Raw genomic sequence first — 19,445 nt, forward strand, 5'->3', positions numbered from 1 at the left:
TGGCCTGCTGCGTGTCTGGGGTCCTTTCCAGCTCCGGTCCTATGAAGTTATCCCCGGGCAGAGGATCTGGCCAAGAATTGGCCAAGCTTGGGATGGACCATTCCGGGGATGGTGATGACAAGCCTCCACGGTTCCCTTCAGACTCACTGCCCTGGGTCTCTGAGCTCAGGAGCAGATGCCACTCGGGCCCCGCCCCCAGGCCCATCTTCGTGCAGGAGCGATGAGCCCTCCCCGGGACCTTTCTTCGAGAGGCCTCATTCCAGCCGGCAGGGCCAGGGCGCCTCATGGGAGAATAGAACAGCCAGCTCCGGGAGTCCCCTCGCCCCTCACGGTCCCCACGCCAGGAATGGAACGTGAAACCGCTGGGATCCTGGCCGGCTCTTTCTTGGCAAAGAAGACACTTCCGACTTCTGAGAGAAAGGGGCTTAGCAAGCTTAGGAAGGGGGCTCCAATGGCTTGTTGGACATCAAACAGAGCTTGCAAAACAGGATTTTGGTGAGATAAGTGTAAAGGAATTAGAAACACACGGGCCAGACTTCCCCTTGACATGCCCACTGCCGCCTCTGGAGAAGCTGGCCTGGTGAGGGTGGCTTCAGCCTCTGTAGGAAAGAAAGTGTTGGTAAAAACAGGCCCTCAGCAGAGGCTGGCCTCGAGCATCCTGTGTGCTCAGGCCCAGGCGGGGCCGCATCCTGACTCACTTTTTCTACTTTACTCTCCATTAGTTTTAGAAACAGATACCGAAGACTGTCAGTCCTCATCATGCAGATGGGGAAAAGTGAATTTGAAGGTACACTTTGGGAGAGCAGGGACCACCTAGCTTTTCTATTGATATTGCTCGCCTTAGTACACAGCTTTGTATACAGTAAGTGCTTAATCAATGCTTCATTCTTTCAAATGAGGCTACCCCAGGGTGCTGGTCTCCCGAGGGGTTTTCTTGTCAGTCACTCAACAACTATTGTTAAGTGTCTACCGGGTTTCAGGCTAGGAAAACACACACACACACACACACACACACACAGAGTCCCTATCCTCAGGAGCTTTACATTCTAAAGTCTACATACAATCTCTGAGTTGGAAGGTACCTCAGTGCTGCCTAGCCCAGTCTGCACCTGAAGGAGAATCCTCTCTGCAACCTCTCTGCCAAGTGGTCACTCAGTCTCTATTTAAAGACTTGAAGTAACAGGGAACTCACTACTTACCAATTTGGCCCACCCCACAGTTGAATGGCTCTAATGATGAGGAAGATTTTCCTTAGAGCCAATCTAAATGTGTCTCTTTGCAGCTTCCCCTGACAGCTCCTTGTTTTGCCCTCTTGGGCTAAGCTGAATGAGGCTGATCCCTCTTCCATATTAGACCCTTTAGTATCTGAAGTCAACAGCTGAGTCTTGTTTTCTTCTTCCTTAATATCCCCAATTCCTTGAATTGATCCTTGTACAGCCTGGTCTCCTGTCTTGCCTGCTTTTTTTTTTTTTTTTTGCGGGGCAATGAGGGTTAAGTGACTTGCCCAGGGTCACACAGCTAATAAATGTCAAATGCCTGAAGCCAGAATTGAACTCAGGTCCTCCTGAATCTAGGGCCAGTGGTTTTTTTTTCTTTTTCTTGCCTGCTTCTCTACAGTCCCTGGACATGGCTGCCCTGAGCCCCTTATGTCCCCTCTCCCCTATGTCTTGTTCCAGTTGGGAACTCTTGCTGGCCACCAGGAATGGGTAGAGCCAACTCTTCCCCAATGAAGTGTCTAGCGCATCAGTGAGCAGGGGTCTGTCCACAGGCCCAGTCCCTGGGGACCCTGCAGAGCCATTCTCTGCTTGCTGCAATCAGCACCTTAGGAACGCCTTTGATGAATCTCGCTCAGATCCACGACCAATCTCTGGCTGAGAGCTGGGGGAACTGGCTTGGAGACAAGAGCCTGAAGATAGATGGCACGTTCTTGGAATCACAAACACATGTCCACACGAAATGTGATGTAAACACGTGTGATGGCTCCATGTGCAGATGTGACTCGTGACTCAGGTCCCAGACCTCCCCCCCTTCCGCCATTCCAGAACCAATTTCATCAAGTTGACAATCCACCCCTGGACCCTGGACCTGATGAACAGATGGAGCCAGGGCCTGGTCTTTTCCAGGACAGATGCCAGTCGGAGGCAGCTCCTCTAGTCCTCCATCTTTGGAATTTCTGCTTGTCCCTGAGTTATGGGATTTAGAGTTGGCAGTGATGTCAGAACATAGATCACAGAGCGTCAGGGCTAGGAGGGATCAGAGGAGTAGAGAAAGTCAGAGCTGTGAGGGATTTAGAAGATGGAGCATGAAACATTCTAAGCGACCTTAGAGATGATCTCATCTCCATTTCCTGAGCTTCCAAAGCGGGAGGGTGAGGATCCAGCTGTTGTCAGAAGTAGGTCTTTGGATAGCCTGGGGCCAACAGTGTTGCTGTGGGGTAAATGAAGACACTGGGAATGTTAAGTAAGAAGACTTGAGTTCTAGTTCTAACTATCTCCAATGGACCGTGACTTGACTGGGCAAAACTTGACCCTTCTCTGGATCTTAATGCCTACCTTTGTAAAGGGGGAAAGGCAGACACCAAAGTCCTCACTCATGCTAAACCTGATGATCTGACTTCATCTCTCTGGGCCTCAGTTTCTTCTCCTGACAAAGCAGGGTAATAACTCATTCCTACTCCCCTTCCCAAAGCACTAAATAAAAACTGACTTGGCAGAAAGGTGTGAAGAAAAAAAAGGTCAGTGTTTTAAAACAAAGTTGGGGAATGCTCTGCCTTTTTTTTCAGTTGGTAAAAGCTTGTTGGTATGTGGGCCAGGGGTGAGAGAAAGCATATTCCAAAATAGCAGGGGCTTCCAAATGTACTTCCCTTGGCCCCAACACCAAGTCAGTTTATCCATCAGCTCACCAGCATTCCTTCCTGGAAAGCATTGGCTGAGTTCTATTCAGGATGGGCACTGGGGCTTTTGGCAGGCCAGGTGGTCACCCATTCTAAGAAGAGGCCATGTGTGGCATTCTGACCTTCTGGGCCTCCAGGGATCTGGGAAGAGGTTGACTTGGGGGCTTAGGGGAGGCTCCACACTTGTTTCCCAGAAATGTGCCTGTTCTTTGTCTTCTTTCATTGGGGTGCCTGCTGACCCTCCCAGTCTATGGACATCCCTTGGCAATAGCACCTCCTGACTGATGGGTTTGAAATGTTTCCAAAGCAAATGGGTGGGGTTTTGCCCCCACACTCTTCCTTTGAAGTTTTGTGAAGAATTTCCTAAAGAATGTAATGAAAAGAAGAGAAAAATGTTATTAATGTTATTTTGTCAAAATATTTTTGTAGCATAATATATTAAAAATAAAAGATATTCTAAGTTCTCTCTGGTTGCTGTTGCCTCTTCCCTCGTTTTCCAGAAATTTGTTTGAGGGAAAACCACAAAACTGTAGATTTGGAGTTAGCTGTTATATACGAGATTGTCTACTCTGCTGTTTAATTACTATATGACCTTGGGGGCGGCTAGGTGGTGCAGTGGATAAAGCACCGGCCCTGTATTCAGGAGTACCTGAGTTCAAATCCGGCCTCAGACACTTACTAGCTTTGTGACCCTGGGCAAGTCACTTAACCCCCATTGCCCCGCAAAAAAAAAAATTACTATATGACCTTGAGCAAGCTTTTGCCCTGCTCTGGGTCTCAGTTTCTCCATCTAGAAAATGAGAGGTTTAAACTAACCCAAGTTAGTTGGCCTTTGCTCTGGAAAGAACCTAACAAATGGCTAATGGGGAATTGATTGATGCCCAAGAGAAATAGGAAGAAAGTAAGGGAGTGCCTTGTTCTTTTTTTAAAATTTGTTTTTATTTATTTATTTAGAATTTCCCCCCACTTTACATGCAAAAACAAATTGTAACATTGATTTTTAAAACTTTGTGTTCCAAATTGTCATCCTTCCTCCCTATTCCCCCCTTAAGAACTCAAGCAATTCAATATAAGTTATACATGTGCAGTCATGCAAAACATAGAAGACAAAAAAACTTTAGAAAAGGGAACTAGCAACAACAACAAAACATACTTCCATCCATATTCAGATACCATCAGTTCTTTCTCTGTAGATGCATTGCATTTTTCATAAGTCCTTTAGAGTTGTCTTGGATCATCGCATTGCTGAAAATAACTAAGTCATTCACAGCAGATCATCTTACAATATTGCTGTTATTTTATATACAGGACATTTCACTTTGCATTAGCTCATGGAAGTCTTTCCAGGTTTTTCTGATAGCATCCTGCTCATCTTTTGTTTTAAATAGTAAACTGTAGGAGGCAGCTAGGTGGCGCAGTGGATAAAGCACTGGCCCTGGATTCAGGAGGGCCTGAGTTCCAATCTGACCTCAGACACTTGACACTTACTAGCTGTGTGACCCTGGGCAAGTCACTTAATCCTCATTGTCCCACAAAAAAGCAAACAAAAAACCCATAAAAATAATAGTAAACTGTAGTAAACTACATTGATATAGTACTTTAAAGGGAGATTTCCTTACCAAACATCCATGTATGCCTCTATGTTGTGGATGAATTCAATTCACCTGCATCAGCTAGCCCACATCCTTGAGTGCCGAAAGAACTGGAAGTTGGGACTGCAAGCCACTGTCAGGAATATTTGAGAGACAGTGGAGAACAAGAGAGGTCTAGAGAACCAGAGAGAGGCTGAGATTGTTCTAATTTTCAAAAAAGAGAAAAGAATTGAGACCACGAGCTTAAGGCCAATGAACTTGACTTTGATTCCCAGAAAAATTCCGTAGTAGTATTAAGGAGAGAGTGGATGAACGTCATGAAAAGCCAGCAGTGATCACTAAATCATCCTGGCTTCTTCCAGAGCAGTACTTGCTTGACAAGGTTAATCAAATGGCAGATCAGAGGGATAGAGTTGACAGTTTATCTAAATTGTATCAAAACTTTTCAGTGAAGCCTCTCGTGCCATTCTTGTGAATGAGATGGAGAAATGCAGGCTGAACAATAGTTCACTTAGGCCAATCTTCTTTCTTGGGTCACTGACCCCCCCTTGGCAAATGAGTCTGAGAAAGCCCATGAATGGATCTCTTCTCAGAATCATGTTTTTAAATGCACAAAATAAAACTAGTTATAGTGAAATATAGCCACCAGCAAGTTGTACATGATACATTTTCATTTCCTGTGCAATAGTCTTTTTTATTTATGTTATATTATGAAATGCTTGTTTTCTTCCACAAATTAAAATCTAAATAAATAAAAAATTTAAAAAGAAATATAGTCATTAAAATATATTCCTTTAAAAAGTTCACAGACCTCAGGTTAAGTAATTTTTTGGTGGGGCAATGAGGGTTAAGTGACTTGCCCAGGGTCACACAGCTAGTAAGTGTCAAGTGTCTGAGGTCACATTTGAACTCAGGTCCTCCTGACTCCAGGGCCAGTGCTTTATCTACTGTACCACCTAGCTTCCCCAGGTTAAGTAATTCTGATGGGTTAGATGGATTTACTGTGAGAAGTATCCTATCATTTACTCAGGACAGAGTAAACAGATTGCCCTTCTGAAATGAGTGCCTTGTTGAGATGAAATAGCAGGAATCTTTAGTGTTTATAGTCAGCACAGTTGTGTGGTTTCCTCTAGGAGTGTTTAACAACCCATGAGCAGGAGTGGAGGAGGTGAATGGTGGCGATATTATAAGGTTAGAGTGGGTGGGATGAAAGCTAAAAGGATGAATGGAGTCCAAAGAAAGGGACAAAGGCCTTGAGGATAGAGAAGGGGTAACATTGATCTGGTTGACTATGGCATCAAGATTTTGAAGGGAGAAAAGTGAAATCAGGTTAGGGGGTGAAGAACTAGGAAAGGAAGGAAGAATCAAGTGATTGAAGGCTGAAGTGATTACAGAGTAAATTTAGAAGGGGTCAAGCATAGGGAAATATGGAAGGACAAGAAGTTATTGTCAGATAGAAGGTGTTCAGAGTCTGGGATTGTGATGGTAGAATGCTTGTGGGTGATAATGAATTAAGGTGTGGGTATGATCTTGCTCTGGTGTGACTCAGGTGTAGTAGAGTGTAGGTCATAGAAATTAAGGAGGTCAACGACCTGGCAGGCCAGCAAGGGGATGTCAGCATGTGCATTGAAGTCCCCAAGGATAAGTTTGGGCTTGTGAAGAAGACTGTGAACTAGGTGTTAATGATTGATTGATTGATTAATTGGAAAAGGAGGGACAATGACCTGGTAGCTGGTAAATAATTGCTACCAGGATCTGGACAGGGTGATAAATCAGTATGGAGTGAAGCTCAATGGAGAAGTCACTGGCTGATGGGCATAGAGCAAGAGTCTAGAAGTGAAAGTAAAGAGCAAAGAGTAGGCCGACTCTTTCTCCCTGCCTAATATATTAGGATACAGGAGAGAAAAAGCATCTAGTACTAGAGATGCAGCATCTTCTTGGGGCGAGTGGGGAAGAGCCACATTCCTTGATTTCAAGGAGATAAATGGAGTATAAGAAGAGGTGTAGTATAAAAGGCAGTTTGTTAACAACAGAGCACCAATCCCAATAACCTAGCATTATATCACAGGAAGTCAGAGAAAAGGATGGAATAGGACATTCTAAAAAGCAATAACTTAAGCTACAAATCAAATTGACATATCCTGAAAAGGTGAACATAACCATCAATGAAAAAGGTGACCCTTCAGCAAAAGAGAGATACTTGAGGCCTTTCTGAAATAAAATAAAATAAAACAAAAGTGAGCAAAATATCCATCTTCAAAGACTCCAAATAAGGGAAATATTAAAAGGTAAGTATAGGGGCAGCTAGGTGGCACAGTGGATAGAGCATTGGCTCTGGAGTCAGGAGGACCTGAGTTCAAATCCGACCTCAGACACTTAACACTTACTAGCTGTGTGACCCTGGGCAAGTCACTTAACCCCAATTGCCTCACAAAAAAAAAAGAAAAAAAAAAGACTGCACTAAGGGGCAGCTAGGTGGCGCAGTGGATAGAGCATCAGCCCTGGAGTCAGAAGGACCTGAGTTCAAATTTGGCCTCAGACACTTAACACTAGCTGTGTGACCCTAGGCAAGTCACTTAACCCCAATTGCCTCACAGAAAAGGTAAGTATAACAAAATTAATTCTCTCATATTTAAAAGCCATTCTTAAAAAAAAAAAAACTGGTGGATATAAGAGAACAAAAATCATGAAGAGAGGAAAAAGACTTAAAAGGTTAAAGATGTAATGGATCTTTAATAATAAGTAGAAGGGAAAGGGGGGAAAAGAAGAATGTTCTCCTATAAGTGAATCAAGCAGTCAAGAAACATTTATTAAGAGCACTGTGCAAAGAAGTAGAGATTTTTTTTAAAAAAGTGAGAAAGTCCCTGCCCTCCAGGGGCTTACATTCTAACGGGAGAGAACACAAGTACATGTCTAGGTGTACATAAGATGCAGACCAAGTAGGTGCTAGGTAACTTTAGAATGAAAAGCACTATAAGAGAGGCGATCTGGGGAGGCTTACTGCAGAAGGCAATGTGTATTTTGGGGAGGAGAATACCACAGGGGATATTTTGGGAATGAGAACAAAGAAGGCAAAAGCTGGACGGAATTGGAGGTGGAGATACGTACTTGCCCAGTTCTTATGGGAGCAGAGAAAACATAGTAATTTCTGAAACCTCTCAACATGATTCGGGGCCAGGATGGGGAACTATGGCAGAATACAACAAACTCAATGCAGTGAATGGACAAGGAGGGGGGAAGCAGAAGTCTGACCTTTTTTGTTGGAGGGGGGGAATGAAATGGTGGGACTAAAGTATGTTCCCATGTGGAGAAGTGTCTGCCTGTGGTAAGAAACGGGAGCCTTATAATGTTTTGTTTGATTTGGTGTTTTTCCCGGGGAAATTTGCAAATTAGGAGACTGTCTGCTCCAAGAAAAGGGTTGTTCTTCCCAGGACTGAAGTCCACCTCAGGAGAGGGGATGTATGAGTCCCCAGGGGCAGCCAGAAGCAAGGGTGGGCAGCACGTGTGGGATGGGGGTAGGGGAGAGTGGTAACATAAATCCAGAGAGATCTGGCCCTGGTGACGCAGGACACAGAATTAATCTCAGCACACAACACTGTTTTCTTCCTTGAAAACTGCATCCTTTCCCTCCTTGAAACTGCTTCCTCTGTGAACTGACATTTCCAAGAGTGAGAGACGGCAGATGAATAAAAGGTAAGATGAGATGAGAAATGACATCGAAATGAGATACAAAAGGGTGGGTACCTCAACAGCACTACCGTCACAAGGGACAGAGGGAATGAGTAAGGGGCAGACAAGACTTTTGAGTAGACTAAAAGGGAAGAAGAATGAAGAAGATAAAGTAAATTAGGTTTCTTCTTGGAAATGGGCACAGCCAGATTAGGGCATAATCATTTGATTGACAAATATTTATTAAGTATCTACAGTGTGCCAAGTACTGTGCTAGATACTTGGAATATGGAAATACAGAAAAAGAACTGTGAAACAGTCTCTGTCCTCAAGGAGTTTACAACCCAACTAGGAAGGAAGCCTAAACTAAGATTCTTGGTTTAAGTAGGAAGAAAAAATTTAAATCACACACCCAGGTGAGTGGGAAATGAGAGGGTTAAATGAATCAAGTAAACAAGCAAATAAATGAAAAAGAAAGGGAAAGAAAGAAACAAATGAACAATTTAAGCAAAGTCGAGGAACTTGGGATAAGGCAAGTAAGCAGTCTTGGGGCAGAGAAAGAAACTATGAGAAGAGACTAGCATCAAATTTCTGCGGATGAAATTAATTGTAAGGATAAAGTGGTGGCTTAAAGATGAAAAGCATTAAAAAATCAATACAGGAGCAGCTAGGTGGCACAGTGGATAAAGCATTGGCCCTGGATTCAGGAGGACCTGAGTTCAAATCCAGCCTCAGACACTTGACACTTACTAGCTGTGTGGCCCTGGGCAAGTCACTTAACCCCAATTGCCCTGCAAAAATAAAAATCAATACAAAAGAAATAAATGCAAGAAAATGGAAACCTAGCAAACATTACCTTAAATATGAATTTATTAAACAATGTAATCAAACATAAAGTGTCAAAATGGAAATAATTATTTTAAAAACTAAACGTTTAATTACATGCAAGAAACATCTAAAAACAAATACATCAGTAGAATGAAAACAAGAGGCTATAATAAAATTTAATAGACATTAGGTGATTTCAGGAACAAATAAGATTTGCAATCATGCTGTCAGCTGAAGCAAAAATAAAAGTTTAAAATGTCAAAGGATGGAAACTGCCTTATGTCTTAAATTACCATAGACAATGAAGCAATAGCAGTATTAAATGTATGTGGACCAAGTGTCACAGCACCCAGATTCATAAAGAAAAAGTTAACTGAATTACAGAGAAATAAAATAATTATAGGACTTTTAAATATTCTCATCTCAGAGCTATAGAAATCTAACAAACAAAAAGGAAAATGTACAACTGAACAAACTGCTAGAGAGGCTACTTTTGAAAGACATGACATTGAATGGGAACATGGAAATAATATATGCATGTTTATATGTATTTTATTAATTTTATTTCATATATACATATTCATAGTTTTCAGCATCACATTGTACCTTTAACAAGTGAAACCATGCATTAGAGCTCAGATAATTTATAAATAAAATAAACATATTTTAAAATTACTTCTAGATTATAAGGTAATAAAAATTAAATATGGTATATGTGAGAAATAACAGATATGAAAAATTTATAAAATGATATAGAGACATAAGAAGTGATTCAGAACAGAGTAAGCAAAGCCAAGAGACAATATAGATGATAACCCCAGTAGTGTTCTCTCTCTCTCTCTCTCCACACACACACATACACACATGCATACACATAAATATACATGCATGTACATAAACAAATATATATATATATATATTTCTGGGTGCCATATATATATGTGCATACAGATATATGGTTGTTGTGTATATGGCATAAATATAAATCTCATTTGAGAGGGAGAGCATTAACAGTTGAGGAATCAGAAAGTTTTCACATAAAAAAGTGGTTGTTGAGCTAAGCCTTGAAGGGAGAGAGAAACCATGTGAGGCAAGAGTAAGGAGCAAGAATGTTCTGTGCCTGTGGGATGGCCACAGACCAGGCATAGAGATAAGAAATGGAGTAATCTAGTAAGGAAACAAGAGAAAGCTGATTTGGCCAGTTGGGATAGAGACTGATGTCCAAGGAGGCTTGAAAGTGAGGTGAAGAGCTCTAAAGGCTAAACAGAATAATTTCGCTTTTGTGCTATAGCTCACAAAAGGCCCCTGGAGTATGCTGAATAAATAAGGGAGTGATATGGTCAGTTCTACACTTCAGGAAAATCACAGACAGTGGTGTGGAGGACAGAGTGGAGGAGAGGCATCCTAGGGAGATTAGGTAGAAGGACCTGAACTAATGTGGTAGCTGTGTGAATAGACAGAAAGGAGAGATGCCTATGAGAGATGTTGTGGAGATAGGAACTGCAAGGCTTAGCATGAGGTTGGAAGTATAGGGCCAGTGAGAGGGTGGAGTCAAAGGTTATATCAAGGTTGTAAACCTCAAAGGCCAAGATCATGGTGGTGTCCTTGGCAGTAGGAAGGAAGTTGAGAAGAAGGGAGGACCTTAGGGGAAAAGATAATGAGTTCTGAGTTGGAATGACTTTGAGGTATCTTTGGGATTTCCAGTTCAAAATGTTCAATAAGCTCTTGGTGATGCAGTCCTGGAGCTCAGGAGAGAGGTTAGGGCTGGATATATATATATATATATATATATATATATATATATATATATATATATATATAGAGAGAGAGAGAGAGAGAGAGAGAGAGAGAGAGAGAGAGAGAGAGAGAGAGAGAGAAAGAGAGAGATCTGGAAATCATCAAGATAGAGATGATCATTGAACCCACTGGAACTGGCAACTACCAAAAGAGTAGAGATATGAAGGCCCAAGGCAGAATGACGGGGACCCCCCTCAGTTAGTGGGAGGGATCTGGATGATAAGCCAGCAAAGGAGACACAAGTCAGCAAGAGGATTCCCCTTTTCACACAGTAGCTTCATGTTCTGCAAGGCCACTCACTCCTCCCAGAGCCCAGAGGCTCCTGCCAGCCACGTGGCCAGGTTCTGGGCAGATGTGTTCTCCACCCGCTCATAAATTCCAAAGCCAACCAAGAATCAGGCTGCAAACAGATGGATGGTGTAATGAAATCCCCCAAATGAAGAACAGGCAAGTTACTTGTTATGAAGAGAAGCTCCTGCCGGCAAAGTGTGGAATGCCAGGGGAGTCTTACATTCCAACTTTAGTGTGCTGGGTGCCTGGGTCTCAGAGTGTGTGTGTGGATCTTCATGTGCCCAGGGGTGGGTGTGAATGAGTTTGTGGGTGTCCATGCATGCCATGTGGGAGTGGGTTTCTCCAAGTTCCATGGCTAAAGATTGATTTCTGGCTAATGGGCTTGACGGAGAAAAATGACATGGAAGATCATGAATTGGGCTTCTGTTTGAACCTCTCTTCTCCAGTCCTCTAGCTGAATTTTAAATTTGTAGTCTTAGATCTGGAAGGAATCTCAGAGGATATACATTCCCAGTCTTCATGTGCTTTAGAAATGTCCTCTACATTTCTTACAAGGGCCAGAGAGCCTCTGCTTGGGCACCTATAGTGAGAGGAGATTAATTACTTTTATTCTAAATACATATTTATCGATATGTTTAGCTTTTACATCACCTAGACTTTTCCTTTACCTCCCCCTCTTATCCCTAATAACAACAAAAAAATTTAAATAGGAAAAGGAGGGGGAAAATCAGCAAAACTGAAATCTCTTTCTCCTCTCTCCTCTCTCCTCTCTCCATACATTGTGTATGTTATATATATATGTATATATATGCGTGTGTGTGTGTGTATGTATGTATGTATGTATATGTGTGAGAGAGAGACACACACAGCAAAAAAAAAAAAAACCCTGACATTATGTGTAGTGTTCCACACCCCTGCTTCTGCAAAGGAACAGGGGAAGGGGTCTTTTCATAGCCCTTATTTAGGGCCTGGCTTGGTCTCCATCACTTTGCAACATTCTGTTTTGATTATCTTGTGGTGGTGCATTTTCCATTGACATTGTTGCAATCAGAGTGTACATTGTTTTCCTTACTCTCCTTACTTTGTTCTACATCAGTTCATAAAAGTCTTTCCGTGCTTCTCTGACCTCATCATATAATTTACAATGCAGTGATATTCTACTACATTCCTACAGCACAGATCATTTGGCCATTTCCCAATAGTTGGGCATCTACCTTTTCCTTTTCCCCAGATAGGTCACCAACTTTAAAAGCCACCTATGTCTTTGTGGGGCATCTGGAATATTTTTAAACTGGAAACATGCATCCCTCTATTTGCAGCCATTGGTCTTTGTTTTGTCCTTGGGGGGGCCAAGCAGAACAAGAGGGATTAGACTTCTTCCACATGACAGTCCTTCTGACATCAGCAGACATTCATCTCATGCCCTCAGGCAGGTGTCTCTTCCAGTCTTGGATTGCTTGGACCAGAACTCCTTTGTTTGAGAACCTGTCCTATTATCTTGCTAACCAGTCGTGGGAGAACAGCCAAGGAGACAAAGTCAATATTCTTGGAGGAGCAAATGGCCAGGACTGGAAACACCACAACCTTGTCTTTGAGGGCTGGTTGCTTGGCAACCCGGCTGCGTCAACAAGTGTGAGGGTTCTCTCTATACCCAACACACCGAGCACATGTTGTACTTGGATGCCTCTTAATGTCCTGAGTAGATGGTAGGTCCCGCAGCTAAGACCTCCACAATGGGAGCCTTCGTTCCTGCCCCTGCCCTGCTCAAACAGGCCTCTGTAGCTGTGCTGGGGGATCTGGGAACAGGGCAGAGTTTCCACCTGGGCCCTCCCCAGGGAGCCCAGACTGTGGATGGAAAAGATTGGGCTGAATGCTTGCACTGATGGAGGCTGTCAAACAGTTCTCCAATATTTTCTTTACCAAAATATGGCTTGCAGTTAAATGCCACCTGTTGAGGATGCAGGGGAAGAAGGGAATTTCTCTGGCCAAATTGCTGAATGAACAGAGTACATGGTCTGGAACCATGAATCTAAAACTGGGGAATAGCCTGGGGGAAAAGAAAGAGGCAAGGATGGTCAAAAACCAGAGTAGAACCTATATACCATCTGTGCGACCCTTAGCAAGCCCCTCATGCTCACTTGTCTCTTCCCCCAGCTAAAAGATCCACAGAGGTCTGACATCCTGTATTTTAAGGGCCCTCCCAGGTCTGGTCTTCTGTGGTTTAAGGTTCCTCCCAGCTCTGACATCCTGTGTTCTAAGGGCCCTCCCAGCTCTGACTTTCCCATTTCTAAGGTCCCTTTCTGCTCTAACATTCCATGTTCTAAACTCTCTCCTAGCTCTGATACCCACTGTTCTAAGCCCCACTCTCCTGACAGCTCTGACATTCTGTGTTCCAAGGCTCCTCCCAGCTCTGATGTTCTATTCTCAAGCCCCTCAAAGTTCTCATGTCACATATTTTATATTCTAAGTTCCCTTCTACATTCTCTGACTCTCTGGTCTTCCTCAGGGCCTGGCAGATCCTTTTCTTGCTAGCAATTGGCATTCAGTAACTCCACTCCATAAAGAAATAATTATGAAAGGGACAGTTTCCAAGAAATCTGGGGAAGCTTGTATTAACTGATGTGAGGTGAAAGAAGCAGATCGAGGAGAAGAATGCACACAGTAACCACTGGGTTGGAAAGATAATCCACTTTGAAAGACCAAGGAACTTCCATCAACACAACAAGCAACCACAATTCCAGAGGACTCATGATGAAACACGCTGCTCACCTCCATGTTTTCTTTTGTTTTGTTTTGTTTTTTGTGGGGCAATGAGGGTTAAGTGACTTGCCCAGGGTCACAGAGTTAGTGAGAGTCAAGTGGCTTTATCCACTGAGCCACCAAGCTGTCCCCCACCTCCATGTTTTGCATGACTCTGTGAATTCCCCTATTAGGCATGTCCATATGCCATATAACTTGTTCATTCATTTCTCAAATGATGAGCTTCACCTCAATCTTCAATACTTTACTACCACCAAAAGAGCTGCTATAAATATTTTTTGTATATGTGGGCCCTTTTTTCCTTTCTTTGTCTCTTTAGGGCAAAAAGCTAGTACTGTAGTAGTATTGCTGAGTTAAAGAGTATGCACAATTTAATGATTTTGGGGGGCATAGTTCGAAATTGCTTTCCAGAATGGTTGGAACAGTTCACAGCTCTACCAACAATGCATTAAAGTACCATTTTTTCCCCATAAGCCTTTCAGCATCTCATGTTTTCTTTTCTTTTCTTTTCTTTTTTTGGTCAACTTAGCCATTCTGAAAGTGTAAGATGGTAGTGCTGAATTTAATTTACATTTTCCTAATTATAAGTGATATAGAGCTTTTTTTCTTCACATGACTATTGATAGCTTGGATTTTTTCTTCTGAAAATGGCCTATTTATATCTGTGTCCATTTATCAATTGGACAATGGCTCTTATAAATTTTACTCCATTTCCTATATGTTTTAGAGGGGAGGGAGGGAAAGAGGAATAAGAATTGGAACCCAAAACTATAAATAAAAATTTTTATTATTAAAATAAAAAATGAGACCTTTATCAGAGAAACTTGTTATGAGATTTCCTCCCCAAATTTCCTACTTCTCTTCTAATTTTAGCTATATTTGTTTCACTTATGCAAGCACTTTTTAATTTTATGTTGTTGAGTAGTGATTTGTTGCTTTGATCTTTAAGTTTATAGAAACCTAGGTTATTGTGCTCATTTGCTTCTGTATATTGTGTCAAATCTATTCCACTCATCAACCTCTATGTTTCTTACCTACTGCCAAATTGTTTGAACAATTGTGACTTTGTAGTATTGTTTGATATTAGGTACTGATAGACCTCCTTTCTTTCCATTTTTTCCCATTGATTCCCCTGATATTCTTGACCTTTTGTGTCTCCAGATGAATTTTATTATTTTTTCTAACTCTATAAAGTAATTATTTGGTAGCTTAATTAATATGGCACTGAATAAGTAAATTAATTTAGATAGTGTTGTCATATTTTATTATATTGCCTCAGCCTACTCATGAGCAATTAATGTCTTCATTTATTTAGATCTGTCTTTATTTGTGTTGAGTGTTTTGTTATTCTGTTCATACGATTTCTGTGTCTTTCTTTTTTCTGTGGGGCAATGAGGGTTAAATGAATTGCACAGGGTCACACAGCTAGTAAGTATCAAGTGTCTGAAGATGAATTTGAACTCGGGTCCTCCTGAATCTAGGGCCAGTGTCTTTTTTTTTTTTAGTAAGACAATTGGGGTTAAGTGACTTGCCCAAGTGTCTGAGGCCGGGTTTGAACTCAGGTACTCTTGACTCCAGGGCCAGTGCTCTATCCACTGTGCCACCTAGCTGCCCTGTCCAGTGTCTTTCTTGACAGTTAAACTCCCAAGTATTTTATACTGCCTGTAGTTATTTTAAAATGTAATTTCTCTCTCTGTTTCTAATTGTTGGCTTTTGTTGGTAACACACAGAAATGCAGATGATTTGTGTGGGTTTATTTTATATCCTGCAACTTTGCTGTAGTTGTTGTTTCAATTAGTTGTTTTAGTTGACTCTCTAGGGTTTTCTTAGTGCATCATCATATCAACTGTAACAAGCGATGGTTTTGTTTTTCATCATAGACTTGTCCAAAGGCATGGATGGCACGCTTATTCAGCTTTCTTATGACCCAAACAGGCTTTAAACAGGATGAGCTAAAAGTAAAAAATAGAGAGAAGGCATCAAAATTAAGCAAGATGTGAGGAAAGGATTCCCATAGGATTTTAGCTGGGACCCGAAGGGAGCTACAGAAGTTAGGAGACAAAGGTGATTAGGGAGAATTTTCCAGGCATAGGAGACAGTCAGTGAAAACTCCTGGAATCTGGAGAAGGAATCTCTTGTGCTCAGAACAGCCCAGAGGTCAGTGTCACTGGATGGTAAATATAGAGATAAAAGCCCATCTAATCTGACTCCCTTTTACATGAGGAATCTGAGACCAAAGGAGATGAGGAGACAATAATAATAGTACAAATATGGCATTTTTTTTAGTTTTCAACATTTGTTTTTATATGGCATTTTAATGTTTGTAAAGTACTTTATATTATCATTTCATTTGCTCCTCATAACTACCCTGTGAGGTAAATGCTATTATCATTCCCTTTTACAGATGGGGAAACAGGCAGAACAAGGCAAAGTGACCTGTTCTGGATCACAGAGCAGATGCCTGAGACAGGATTTGAACTCGGGTCTTCCTGATTTCAAGTCCAGTGCTCTCTCTACCATATCCCCCTTTTCTGATGTACTCGAGGTCACACAAGAAGTGGAAGAGCTCAGATCTGAACCCAGATCCTCTCACTCTAAATCTAGCATTCTTTCCACTACATCACATGGTCTCCTAAAAAAATATTTGAAAGAAATAAGACATAAAAAGGGAAAGAACTATGGGGTGTTTAACCTGGAGAAGACTCAGCGGGGATAGGAGATAAAAGGGCTACTCTGTGGAGGAGAGAGGAGCCTGATTCTGCTTCCCTTCCCCCTAGTACAGAGCCAGAAGCAGTGCAGGAGGTGGGGAGTTGGGGGGTGGGGAGGTTCAGGGGGTGGAGGGGGTGCAGACTAAACCTGGATAGTAGGCTCATTAGTCCTACTATGAGAGATGTCCCAGAATGGGATGAGTGGCCTGGAGAGGTGATCGGCTCCTCTTCCCTGAAGAGCTTCAAGCTCCAGGACCACTTTGGGAGGGTCTTCTTCTCAAGTATGGATTGGGTCACATGTCCTCTGAGACACTGTGGGAAAAAAAGCTACACTTGGAGTCAAGATCCCTGGGATCAGATACTGCTTCATACACCTATTAACTATGTTGTTGTTCAGTTGTTTTCAGTCATGTCTGACTCTTCCTGACCCTATTTGGGGGTTTCTTGGCAAAGATATTGGAGTGGTTTGCTATTTCCTTCTCCAGCTCATTCTACAGATGAGGAAACTGAGGCAGAGAGGGTAAAGTGACTTGCCCAGGGTCATACAGCTAGTCAGATTTGAACTCAGGTCTTCCTGACTCCAAGCCAAAAGCCAGTTTTCCAATCTGTCAGAGGAAAAGAATAAGCCTTACATTCTTTATCTCTCAGGGAATCAAAGGAGATGTTTATTTTTTTTAATTTTATTTAAAATTTTTCCAATTATATGTAAAGACATTTTTTGAATTCCAAATTTTTCTCCCACTCTCCCTTCCCTCGCCCCCCTCCCAAGGCCAGCAAGCAATCTGATATAGGTTTTACATCACAATCATGTTAAACATATTTCTACATTAGCCATGTTGTAAGAGAAGGATCAAAAGAAAAAGAAAATGAAGCAAGAAAGAATAAACAAGAGCAATAACAAAAAAGCAGCAACAAAAGTGAAAATACTACGCTTTGATCTACATTCAGATTCCACAGTTCTTTTTCTGGATGTGGAGGGCATTTTCTACCATAAGTCTTTTGGCATTGTCTTGTATTGGTGAGAAGAGTTAAGTCTATCACAGTTGATCATCCCGCAATGTTGTTGATACTGTGTACAATGTTCTCTTGTTTCTGCTCATTTCACTCAGCATCAATTCATGTAAGTCTTTCCAGGTTTTTCTGAAATCCATCTGCTTATCATTTTTTACAGCATAATAGTATTCCATTACATTCATATACCACAACTTATTCAACCATTCCCCAATTGATGGGCATCCCCTAAGAAGGAGATGTTTAGGCAAGCTGAGAGGTGATGGGACCAGACTTACCTGTAAGAATAATCATTCTGACAGAAGGGAGCAGGTAAGAGGATTTGTCAGAGGGCCTGGCCTGGGGTGGGGTAGGCAGAAAAGAGATGTGGGTTAGCCCGCAGAGCTGCTATGGAGGTGGAATCCATTGAATGGGGGAAGGGAGGGAAAGGGAATTCAGGTTAAAGTTCAACAAAAAAATTTAAAACATAAAAAAATTAAAATGGAACCCAGATAAATACACCAGATGAGACGCAATTCCTTCCTTATTCCTAGAACTTCTGCCCCAATTAAGTAAGGCAACCCAAGATCTCATGAACTGTTCTGGCTGAATGTATATTACCCTGCTGACTCATATTGAGCTTGTGGTCCACCAAAACCCCTGGATCTATTTCAGAACAGCTCCTGTCTACTCCCTCCTTCCCCCATCTTGTCCTGGTCAAGTTAGTTTTTGTGCCAGAGTCTGAAACTTTACATTGATCCCTAGTGAATTTCATCTTAGTAGAATTATCCAAAGCTCTGTCATCTGCTGTGTCAGCTGCCCCTCCCAGATTTGTATCACTTGTTAATTGGATGAGCAAGGGAACATTGAACCCTTTACCTACACCACTGATGACTATATTAGCAGCACTGAGCCAAGCGCAGATCCGTGGGGAGCTCCACTAGAGACGAGCTGCTGCCCCGTTGACATTGAAGCAGTAAGATTCCTCTTTGAAGCCGGCCATCCAATCATTTTGGAATCTGTCTGATTGCTTTCTCACTTGTTCATATCTCTCCATCTTCTCCACAAGGATATGCCCTGTGACTCTGGGAAGTTCCCTGAGAGTTTCTGCGCCTCGGTTTCCACCTCTGAAAAATTAGACAGGGTGATGTCTAAAGACCCTTCAGCTCCAGTGTCCTAGGAACCACATAGGCAGAAAAGGTTCCCAAATCTATTAAGTGGGATGAGATCCTACTTCCCCTGGGGAGGGGCTGGACCCTGAGACAGCCTCTGGGAGCCAGCCAGGGCTGGGGTAGGAGAGCTGTTGTTTCCCAGGCCTCTCTGAATGGACCCAAGGCTCAATTCTAAGAGGCAGCTCCCGAAGTGGCCCGTCTGCCTGGCCTCCACCGGTCCCAGCGCTCATGATTTATGAGCTGCATCAGCCTCAGATACTCTGCAGCCGAATTGGGCTGGACACGTCCCATACAGTAGAATTTAGGGCTTAATGTTCTGCATTTCTCCAAACACCCGGTTTTAATTCCCAACTTAGCAGTTGCTTGTACATTTAGTCTATAAAATATTTATATTGTTGTCCAAAATATATACATTACTTACTGCACAGTCTATAAAACACCGACATTATCTCCACAGACGTACACATCGGTTACAGGGCCAGCCATAAACTCTCCGACATTAGAGGCCTAAATATATACAGTGATTATTTTATAGTTCGTAAAATATTTACATAGGGGGGACTCCAGGCTGGATTGATTTACAGCCATTTCAAGGGGCAGGTAAAGAGCTGGAGGCCTCTCAGGTCTGGGAGGAAGTAACTGAGGGGAGGAGGAGGAGGCAGCAGAAGGGCTATCTAGGTCAAACTGCTCCTTGTAAAGACCAGGAATCCTGGAATGTCAGGGCTGAGAGAGACTAGGGAACCTA

Source organism: Dromiciops gliroides, chromosome 4 (genome assembly GCF_019393635.1).
Source record: "Dromiciops gliroides isolate mDroGli1 chromosome 4, mDroGli1.pri, whole genome shotgun sequence".
NCBI lineage: Eukaryota > Metazoa > Chordata > Mammalia > Microbiotheria > Microbiotheriidae > Dromiciops > Dromiciops gliroides.